This window comes from Adiantum capillus-veneris, chromosome 15 (genome assembly GCF_014529385.1).
Source record: "Adiantum capillus-veneris isolate H3 chromosome 15, ASM1452938v2, whole genome shotgun sequence".
Lineage (NCBI taxonomy): Eukaryota > Viridiplantae > Streptophyta > Polypodiopsida > Polypodiales > Pteridaceae > Adiantum > Adiantum capillus-veneris.
Window position 1 is genome coordinate 98,362,532 of NC_140945.1, and position 11,718 is coordinate 98,374,249.

The 11,718-nt window shown below is 41.4% G+C and overlaps 1 pseudogene; it reads right to left on the reverse strand.

Moving 5' to 3' along the window:
* Positions 1-1,783: 1,783 nt before the first annotated feature.
* On the reverse strand, positions 1,784-2,392 carry LOC147441135 (uncharacterized; annotated as a pseudogene).
* Between the last annotated feature and the right edge of the window lie 9,326 nt (positions 2,393-11,718).

The following is an 11,718-nucleotide window of genomic DNA, read 5'->3' on the forward strand; positions in this document are numbered from 1 at the left end:
TTTTTTACCCCAGCTGGCGTCGCTATGAGCGTCGCTATGAGCGTCGCAAATTTACAAAGAAATTTGCGACGCTCATAGCGACGCTTATAGCGACGCTCATAGCGACGCCGGGAATTTTTTTTTGGAGCGTCGCTGTGTGAGCGTCGCTAATGTGAAGAGCCTCTTGTAGTGAAAGAAGATTGGAAGAATGCGAAGAAAGCAGCGCACGAGAATCCCGACAAGTGGAAGCAACAAAAGGATGCAGCCAGAGCGCGAGTAGAGGCAGGGAGCTCGCACCACTTGGGGAGCGGTGGATGGGCATCATTTGAGGCCGATTTTGTAAGTGTTTTCGCATTGCTCTTTATGTTCGATAGTTTAGGGTTTATGAGTTTTTTAATTCTAACATAATGAAATCTTTGTATGTTTTGACAGTGGTCGATGACAAGACGTGATCCCACACCGTATGAGCGCGAGTACGCAGGCAGGAAGGGCTTAAACGCCCTGATGGACATTCTCAGTTCTCGCGGCGGCATGGTTAGTATTAGGGTTTACTCTTTTCTATTTTTTGTATTGTTTTATAAATGTCGTTATTTGTTTATACTTACTGAAAGCTGTCTTATTGTCTTTTTTTTTGCAGAATCCGACAGATACGCCGCTTGGACGCGATGAGACGTCTGACTAGACGACGTCAGTTTAGCCGTAGCTAGATAGCATTAGTTTAGGGTTTCTCATAGCTTATGTATCATGAGACGGATTTTATACGTCTTTTTGAACCATGTATATTATTACATTTGTCACCGCAGTTCATTTTGCCAATCAATTCTTTATGCCTATGATGTTGTACAATTGTCATTATTACATTTTCCAATCAATTCATTTTGCCTATGATGTGTACAATTGTCAATTTTACGCTTGTCAATTTTGCAAACAATGCGTCTTTTGGGTGACTATTTTGGGTCTATTATCTACCCTTGCACTTTTAAAAAAAAGTGAATCAAGTACAATTGAGGTTGATGGGTGGCAGGGCATTCAATGCCCTGTCACCATAAAAAATTTCTCTCGGGCGTCGCTATAACCGTCGCTATTTATGGCTTTGGAGCGTCGCTATAAGCGTCGCTATAGACTTTTGTGTAAACGTCGCTATGACCGTCGCTATAACCGTCGCTATGAGCGTCTCTATATAGCGACGCATATAGCGACGCCTATAGCGACGCATATAGCGATGCATATAGCGATGCTCTCGTAGCGACGCTATTAGCGACGGTTTTAGCGACACCGGGGGTTATAAAAACCCAGTGTATTTCCGTCGCTAACAGCGTCACAAGAGCACACAACCTCTTGTAGTGGCCATAGAGTGAATACTCAAGAGAGAGGGAGCTCTCAAAAGTGGAGAGTGGATACTCAAGAGTGGATACCCCAGAACGAATACTCAAAAGTGGATCCTCAAGAGTGGATACTCAAGAATGAAGCCTCCTTGCATAAAGGCTTCCTTTTAAAGGCTTTCACCACAATCCCTTCTACTATGGGTTTAAGCTTGAGCCCTCTAACTAGCATATACAACTTTGGAACTCCAAGTGAGCCCAAGACTTATACAAAGTGAGTTGGAAATATTATGCACAACCATAGCATATCTCCCGCTTGATGCATAACCGGTGTAGCCTGTGTTAGCCGCTGCTAACACATGCTCATTGAACGAAATACCCTACCAACACTATGCAAAACAAAAAACAAACCTTATGTACATTGTTTTATTTTTTCACCGTCGCTCCTCATGCGGGTTGCCCAGACCCTATATTTCTTGTCATCATCCCCCTGGGTCAAACACGTATCTTTGGTCATCACCATCCTTCTGTAGGAGCTCCATGTAGTACTCTATCCATGCAAATATCCAATCGTGCACATAGAAGGCAGCTAGTACACCTTCACTGCTCCAACCATCTACATGCCTCCAATCTGCTTCGTATAGAGCATCATTATGCTCACTAACCTACTCAACGGCTATACCTGCAATACTTTTCCAACCATATAGAGAAGATACCTCCTCCAAAAACTCCTCTAGCTGGTGAATGACCCATTGCACTGCTGCTTCCATCAGCATGTCCATCAATAATGAGTTGCAGACATTTGTTTCATCTTCTCCATTTTCCTAGCCTGTTCTTCTTCTTCACGCACAACTGGTAGCACATGTTCTTTATCCAAAAGTGCTTCTATCAGCTTTGCACTCCACTCCAAGCCTGCAATACTACTTCAACCACCACATCTTCAAGACCATTCACATAGGCAGAACCATAAGGCTCAAGCATCATGTCTTGTAGACCACTTCATCTTCATGTTCTTCAAGCACATGCCTTGCCGCTGCCTCTCCAAATAGGAAGGAAAGAGGATCATCCTCTACTGCATCATCCTATAGCATAGTCTCAACATAACCTTCCTTCTCATTCTGTTCAACCCTACCATCATCTACCTCCACCAAACTCAAACATGGGCCCACTTTACCATCCTCACAGGGTAGACTAGTAGCCACTACTCCATCTCTTTGCTCCTCTTCCATGACCGTAGCACCTTTCCCCCTCTTGGCCAAGCTTTGTACCTGCTGTACCACCATGGCATACTCCACAACTACCTTTATAAGCATCTTCATTAGCAAAGTACCACCTAGTACCTTCATCTGCATGTTCTCCTCTCCATGCTTGGACACTTTCACATGCTCTTCACTCACATTTCCTACCGACATATCTTCATGCACAACATTAGATAGCTTCACTCTTGCCAGCTCAGCTTCATCGGGCTCCGTTTTCTTGCCATGGGATGTGGACTCATCCTCAAGGCTATCCCCTTTACCTGTCTCCCAAAAGATGGAGCTTGCACCATCATCATCATCGCTAGAGGCTGACTCCATATTAACATCCTCATCCTCTCGCTGCTCCAAAAACATTGGACCACCTTCTTGGTTTTGCACACTCTCTTCCTCTTCCTCTAGGTCTTCCGCATCTGCAAATTGGCTATCATCTACTACGCTCTCATATAAGGATTTAAAAAGAACAAGCTTTAGTTTCTCTTCTGGCTGCTCTTGACTCCTAGCATCTGCCACTTTCTCCACACATAGGCTTCCCTTGACACAAGGCTTATCTTAGCTAATAAGCTCGGCTACCCGTGGCATTGGCCCTTCACAAATAAACTCCAAAGGCACATACTTGACCATTGGCCTTACCTCAACAGGCTCTATACTTTCAACTCTTGGAATCATCCTTGGTTGAACCCTCGAACACACTGCCGTCGCAATAGGCACATAATCCTTAGGATTCAGCAAGCCCAACTCTAACTTCCTTTTTACCTTTCTTCTCTTTATCTTGGCCAAATAGAACATCCCTTCATAGTTACTGCATTGAACTCCACCTTTTCTCTAATTATATGATGTAGGCACTCCAAAAACTTTGACACTTTTAACAGTTCATGGCCATGACACCCCGTAGTTACCTCTAGTTGTCTCCAATAGGCTTCAAATTTCTCAACGAAAATAGCAAGATCTTGACTTACATCTTGGTGTAATGCCCTCAACTTTGCACCAGCTTCCTCTGCAATTATCACCTCTCAAAACTAAACCAAAAACTGACTATGCAACCTCTGCAATGATTCTTGATCACTGCTCTCTAAACCATCGAACCAAATCTTGGCTCGTCCTTGCATCAACGTCGGCATCGTCTGCATCTTTTCTGCATCCATCAACATATGCATCGATAGCAGCCATAACTCGAAATGTGCTAACCAATCCTCGGGATCTTGAACGCCCGTAAATTGGGGCTAGAAACTTGCTCCACCATCTCTGCCAGCTTCAAACTCAATCACCGAACACCTCAACCATCAGCAAATCACTTTGTCGGCTAAAAAACACCACTTCCAAACTCAAATTGGAGCATCAGACAACTCCTGAGTGGAGGCACCAAAAGATGGAGAGGGGGAATGGGGAACATGCCCAACACACAAAGGGAGTTGCCTCCTATAGCTCATGGCATGCACAACACCCCAATCCACTTAGTGAGCACCTTCGACTCACACAATTCTCGATATCGCACACACAACCAACCACAACTCGACGCACCGGCGATCGAACAGACTATTAATCAATCCGCACCCACAAAATAGCTACAATTTACCATCTACCCTTGCACACAAACACCACACACACTCTCTCTCTCTCTCTTTGCACACACACTCATCGGGGGGGGGGGGGGGGGGGGGGGGGGGGGCACACGCCATCACACACCTGGCACCACACGCAACTGAGAAAAGAAGGAGAAGAGAAGAAGGAATAACACGACAAAAACGATCATTTTCAATGGGGGACATCATTCACTGCTCAAAAAATACCATAGCCGTACTCAGCTTCACAAAATACATAGGGGGAGGCGCCCTCTCAGCCCTGTGCAGACAACAACTCTCTGTTGGCTCTTTCCCTCAAGGTACACCCCTCTTGCAAGAAGAAAAAGCCCCAAAAACGTTAAAAAAAAACCCTCTTATAGGGAGGGAGCATCCATTTTTGGCATTTTTTTTCTTTGACCACAATTGGTGACATGCTTGCATGGTCTTTTTTTCTCTCTCTCTCTCTCTCTCTCTCTCTCTCTCTCTCTCTCTCTCTCTCTCTCTCTCTCTATGGGAACCGCCCCTTGTCTCACCACTAGCGATATCGCTACTAGTGGGGTGGGGGGGGAGGGGGAGGGGCTTCAAATAAAAGGGGAGCCGTCACGGGCATGGCAGCGGCCACCCGTGGGGCACATGCCACGTCAACACACCGCTGCCCTCCATCATCACGTGTGCCACCGGGCAGGGCCGCCTTCACTAGCCAAAACATCGTTGCACCACCCCACGTGCCGCCTTGCGCACTACCAAGCGCAACCATCATAGCGCTGAGCCAGACCGGCCATCTCCACGGGGTGAGGGAGCTCCCTCTCTCTCTCTCTCTCTTTGTGTATAGATGAGGCTCACACTTCTGCTCATATATCTCAGGCACCCGGCATCCTTCAACTCTTGTGGGAGGACTCATGCCCCACATGGCACGCTTACAGGGCTCCACCCTTTGACCTCCTTTGAATTCCTGTCACGGGAACCGAATAATAGAGATCGATAGCAAAAGATAGAGAAAGAGATCTTTGTATTGATGAATCTTTGTAGAGTTTTGATACAACAGAGGAGCAATTGAATATGGACGCACTCCGTTGTACGGAGCTCGAACCTCCCGACCACCCCCGAGCTTCAGTTCGCTTGCATGCAGCGTCTCACTCGCACTCGCACTCGCACTCGCACTCGCACTCTCACTCTCACTCTCACTCTCACTCTCACTCGCACTCGCACTCGCACTCGCACTCGCAGAAGAAAGATCGGTGAATGATCCCCAAACGCACCACCCGTCGTGCTTTTATCCTTCTTTTCCTCGAAAAGCCTGCACGATTTTCGTACCAAGTATACCTGCGAGAATAATATAAAAACGTGATCGCTAAACGATCCGTAAAGGTTAGATTTCTATCATGACACTTTGCACAGATCGTGTTTCACACATTGATTTCTGCATCGCCTACAAAATAGCCAAAAGAACATACTCGTGCAACCAATTCAACATGATAATCAAAGTAAAAAACATAATTATATACCTTCATAATCTCAATTGCCATACTCTACCATGAAGAAACAATCCACTTCTTGGTTGATAGCAGGGAGAACTGTATGATGTTGTAGGTCTGTCTGTCCCTGTGTACATTACACTGCTGCTGCCTTCTGTTTGTTTTCATCATAACTTTTACAAACGAACTCAGAACAGAGTGATCCAGGTACTCAAAACGACGAAAATAGGTCTGGTCTACAAGGCAGCGCGGACAGAATTGCAAAAAACGTCTCTGTTTGGCTAAAAACGCAACTTTTAGGTCGCGACTCATAAAACCTCTATTTTTGGGTATCCACTACTTTTACAACTTATTTTAAGCCTACTCATGCATTTTAAGCTAAAACACATAAATATAAAACATTGATATTAATAAAAATCTCAATTTTACTATTCATAGATAGACTATCTGTTATTCATTAATCTTTATCAAATCCGTCTTTAGTGTATTATTAAAAAAAAAGAATATATGTTCTCTCTTAATATTTCAACTCATTCGTATAAGCTCTATTTAATAGACTATTCAACAATCTTTCAAATCGTGCTAACGAAAGATATGCCCTGCTACATTCTTTTCGACTTTAAGAACTTCAAATATTAATCCTATTACATTCTCCCCTTATCAAAATTAACTCTGTCCTCAGAGTTGGTCTAAAGAGAGAAAAATTCTCTTTGCAAAACACTAAGATCAACCCATGATGCATCCTCTACTGGATAGTTCTGCCACTTAACCAAAACTTCCACAATGTCTCTATTTCTCATATGTTTAAAACGCCTATCTAGTACTAAGTCTGATTCTACAGTCAATGGTCCGTCATCTTTCAACTTAGAGTTATCCTCTAAAACATGATGCACATTAGGAACATACTTTTTCAATAAACTCACATAGAATACATGATGCACTTTAACATGAGAAGGCAATTCCAATTTGTAAGCTAATGAACCAATGCGCTTTAAAATTTTAAATGGACCAACAAATCGTGGAGACAATCTTCTATCATTTCCAAGAATCAAATGAGACTTCTCAGGAATAACCGTTAAAAAACCATATCATCAGTTTCATACTCCACAACACGATGTTTCTTGTCATAATACAGTTTATGTCTCTTTTGAGATTCTCTAATATTCCCCCTGATTTTGGCCAACTCGTTATCCATTTTCTCAAGCATCTCACGTGACAGTTCTACCTTATTCCTCGAGCTAAGAAAATTTATAGATGTGGGACAGTTATAGCCATACATTGCCTCAAACGGAGTCATCCTAATAGATGAATGATATGAACTGTTGTATGCAAATTCAAGCAAAGGCAAATATTCATTCCAATTAGATTGGTTTTCATTGACATACATTCGTAACATATCTTCTAAAATACGATTCACCCTCTCCGTTTCCGCATCGTTTTGAGGATGGAAAGCATTAGACATGCGTAACTGGGTACCTATAGAGTCAAAAGTCGCTCTCCAGAAATGTGAAGTGAACTTAGAATCTCTGTCAGACACTATGCTCTTGGGCATGCCATGCAAACGAAATATCTCTTTCATAAACAAGTATGCAATGGTCAATGCAGTATAAATTATTTTTACAGGAAAGAAGTGAGCTTGTGTTGTGAGTCTATCTACCACCAGAAAGATCGAATCATACCCTCCACGAGTAGTAGGAAGTCTAATGATAAAGTCCATGGATATACACTCCCACTTCTGTAAAGGAATGTCTAAGGGTTGAAGGTCACCAGGCATCCTCTTATGCTCAATCTTAACTTGTTGACATTGAAAGCACTCACACACATAATTCTTAACATCCAATTTCATATGCAGCCAAAAGAATAAGGTTTTAATCTTTTCATATGTCTTATTTAATCCAGGATGACCACAAAAAGGTGAATTATGACACTCATGCAGAATTTGACTCTTAAAAGAAGAATTTGCAGGAATACACAAGCGGTCATAATAATACAGATTTCCCTTATACAAGTGATATCTGTTCTCATACATCTCACCAATATTCTCACGCAAGAATTTCAAAATAGGTATGTAAAAAGAATCATTTTCAACTTCGGCATGTATCTCATCAACCAAATCGGATTGCACAACAGTCAACAAATTACACATGGGCCTACGACTCAATGCATCTGCAACTTTATTTTCTTTCCCACACAAACACTTCAAATCAAAGTCATACTCAGCCAGCAATTCAATCCATCTTCTTTGTTTTTTTATTTAATAATGGCTGAGTGAAAATATACTTCAAACTTTGATGAACAATACGCAATTCAAATTTGACACCAAGCAAAAGATAACGCCAATGTTTCAATGCATGAATAATAGCAAGCAATTCTAGATCATGTGTTGCATAGTTCAATTCATGTCCTCTTAATTTCCTAGACTCATATGCAACCACTCTTCCTTCTTGTGTCAAAACACACCCTAGTTGTTCACCACTAGCATCACATGACACAACAAACGGTTTGCCCATCTCAGGAACTTTCAAAACACAATTTTCTGCTATTTTAGCCTTCAAGGTTTCAAAAGCAGTCTCACAGGTAGAAGTCCACACAAAACCCTTGTCTTTCTTGGTCAATTCGGTCAAAGGACTTGCTATCTTAGAGAAATCTTTAATGTGTGCTCTCTCATATTGTGCTAGACCCATAAAGCTTCTTACATCTCTTACTAACATAGTCTTAACTTTATCAAGATCAATGTGAATCCCCTCTTTAGAAATCACTCTTCCCAATTACACAATCTGATCCTTTGCAAAAGAATACTTACTTGCTTTGGCATACAATTTATGTTCACGCAAAACCTCAAATATTTTCTTTAAGTGCAATGCATGATCTTCTTCATTCTTAGAATACACAAAAATATCATCCAAGAATACCAGAATGAAGTCATCAAGGTACGGGTGAAAAATATTATTCATTAAGCACATGAAAGTATTTGGTGCATTAGTTAAACCAAAAGCAAGAACTGTAAATTCATAATGCCCATAACGTGTACGAAAAGCAGTTTTTGGGATGTCCTCGACCTTAATGCGGATTTGATGGTAGCCAGAACGAAGATCAACCTTTGAAAATATTATGGCACCACTCAAATGGCTAAGCAATTCATCTATGTGAGGAAGAGGATATTTGTTCTTAATGGTCTGTTTGTTTAACCCCCTGTAATCAATGCATAACCTATATGTACCATCCTTTTTTCTTTTGGAATAACACAGGACTGCCCCAAGGAGATACACTAGGTTTAATGAAACCCTTTTTCAAAAGGTCATCAAGTTGTATCTTGAGCTCTTTAAGCTCATCAATATTGAACCTGTATGGAGATCTGGAATAAGGTGTCGCTCCTGGATATAGATCTATGGCATGGTCTACCGCTCTAGGCGGAGGTATACCAGGAAGATCGTCCGGAACACATCCTTAACTTCATGTAAGAGATCCTCTATAAATTCTCGATTTGTCTCTTTATGTTTATCCCCAGATTCTCTTTAATCTCATTAGCAAACACAAGCAACGTCTCACACTCTTATTTAAGTCACCTTATCAATTCCATTGCCAAAACTAGATTTAGAATCTCTTTCTTTCCACAAAGAGTGTGACTTATCATCATCAAATGATTAAAGATATATTTTTCTTTCTTAACAATCAATCAAAACATGATTTTCAATGATCTAATTGATACCAATGATAACATCATGCATATCAATGTTTATGTTATAGAAATCATCTTTATGATTTCGACTCTTCAAAGAAAAAAAAACAATTTTTCTACTAACTCTTTCGTGAAACTATTATTACCACTAGTTAAATCCACAAGACTTTTAACTTCTCGATTTAATTTCAAGTTTAATTTCTCAATCAATTTAGACGATAAGAAGCAATGAATACTATCCAAATCAATTAAGAAATTCAAATTTTAATCTCAACTTCTACGCATAAATTCGATCTCACAGAAGCTTTCAAAGGACGTATCAAAGACATAAAACATCACAAAGAAGGGGTAGATGACTTACCTTTATCGTACGCATCGCCAAAAGTCTCCAATTGAGCCATCTTGGTACGTATTGTCTTATCGATCACCTTGCTCGAGCATTCGAAAGTCTCGTGGTCGTGTTCTCGATATTGAAAGTATAATCCCAATCTTTGAGTTCTTCAATCCACGCTTCTAAATCTTCGCATATCTTTCTTATGCCATCAAACTCTTTAAGTTTAGCCTTCGTTAAGAATGATTTGGTTGTCGCTTCTCCCATATCGTCATCGTTTCTTTTGGCGGTACCCCAGTGCCACCACGATGATTATTGTTTCCAGGTGGATTAGCATGGTTTTCACCTTCATGTTGGCCATCAAGGTCTACATAGATATCAAGCTCTCGTGCTGCTTTGCCCCGTAGAGCCTCAACACACTCCCGATTTGCAATTTTCAGATTTTCTCATAGTCGCCGAATCAGGTCTTCTTGCTCCTTCATCCTCCTCTCGTATCCTTCCATGTCCAGAATCAACCGCTTGCTCTGATACCAATTGTCACGGGAACCGAATAATAGAGATCGATAGCAAAAGATAGAGAAAGAGATCTTTGTATTGATGAATCTTTGTAGAGTTTTGATACAACAGAGGAGCAATTGAATATGGACGCACTTCGTTGTACGGAGCTCGAACCTCCCGACCACCCCCGAGCTTCAGTTCGCTTGCATGCAGCGTCTCACTCGCACTCGCACTCGCACTCGCACTCGCACTCTCACTCTCACTCTCACTCGCACTCGCACTCGCACTCGCACTCGCAGAAGAAGAGATTGGTGAATGATCCCCAAACGCACCACCCGTCGTGCTTTTATCCTTCTTTTCCTCGAAAAGCCTGCACGATTTTCGTACCAAGTATACCTGCGAGAATAATATAAGAACGTGATCGCTAAACGATCCGTAAAGGTTAGATTTCTATCATGACACTTTGCACAGATCGTGTTTCACACATTGATTTCTGCATCGCCTACAAAATAGCCAAAAGAACATACTCGTGCAACCAATTCAACATGATAATCAAAGTAAAAAACATAATTATATACCTTCATAATCTCAATTGCCATACTCTACCATGAAGAAACAATCCACTTCTTGGTTGATAGCAGGGAGAACTGTATGATGTTGTAGGTCTGTCTGTCCCTGTGTACATTACACTGCTGCTGCCTTCTGTTTGTTTTCATCATAACTTTTACAAACGAACTCAGAACAGAGTGATCCAGGTACTCAAAACGACGGGAATAGGTTTGGTCTACAAGGCAGCGTGGACAGAATTGCGAAAAACGTCTCTGTTTGGCTAAAAATGTAACGTTTAGGTGGCGACTCATAAAACCTCTATTTTTTGGTATCCACTACTTTTACAACTTATTTTAAGCCTACTCATGCATTTTAAGCTAAAACACATAAATATAAAACATTGATATTAATAAAAATCTCAATTTTACTATTCATAGACAGACTATCTGTTATTCATTAATCTTTATCAAATCTGTCTTTAGTGTATTATTAAAAAAAAAGAATATATGTTCTCTCTTAATATTTCAAATCATTCGTATAAGCTCTATTTAATAGACTATTCAACAATCTTTCAAATCGTGCTAACGAAAGATATGCTCTGCTACATTCTTTTCGACTTTAAGAACTTCAAATATTAGTCCTATTACAATTCCCCATACAAGCCTCTCAAAAACCTCCCTTTTTACCACTTTCAAGGAAGTGTAACTTGCTGCTCCAAGGTCTAATACCCGACCCATAAGACCAGACTAATAGAGTTGGTCTTTGCCTTAAAACTCCCTGTGCTTATCGCCCTTTGATTTTTTTATGGCCCTCTTCTTGAGGCCGTCCAAACTGCTAAAATCAAACTGATACCATGGCGTCGAGAACAAACGCCATCTTCGAACTGCAAAATCTCCCCGGTTCGGACTCCGATTGGGATTCTGCCAATTCCTCCTAGTTCCACATGATGTGTATTGTTAATGAGAACCTTGCTGGGCTCCAAAAAATCACCACAGACACACTTTCCAATGAGGCCAAATCGCCCCAAAACTGGCCCCCATCCAAGATTTATCGGCTCGTATCTTGCA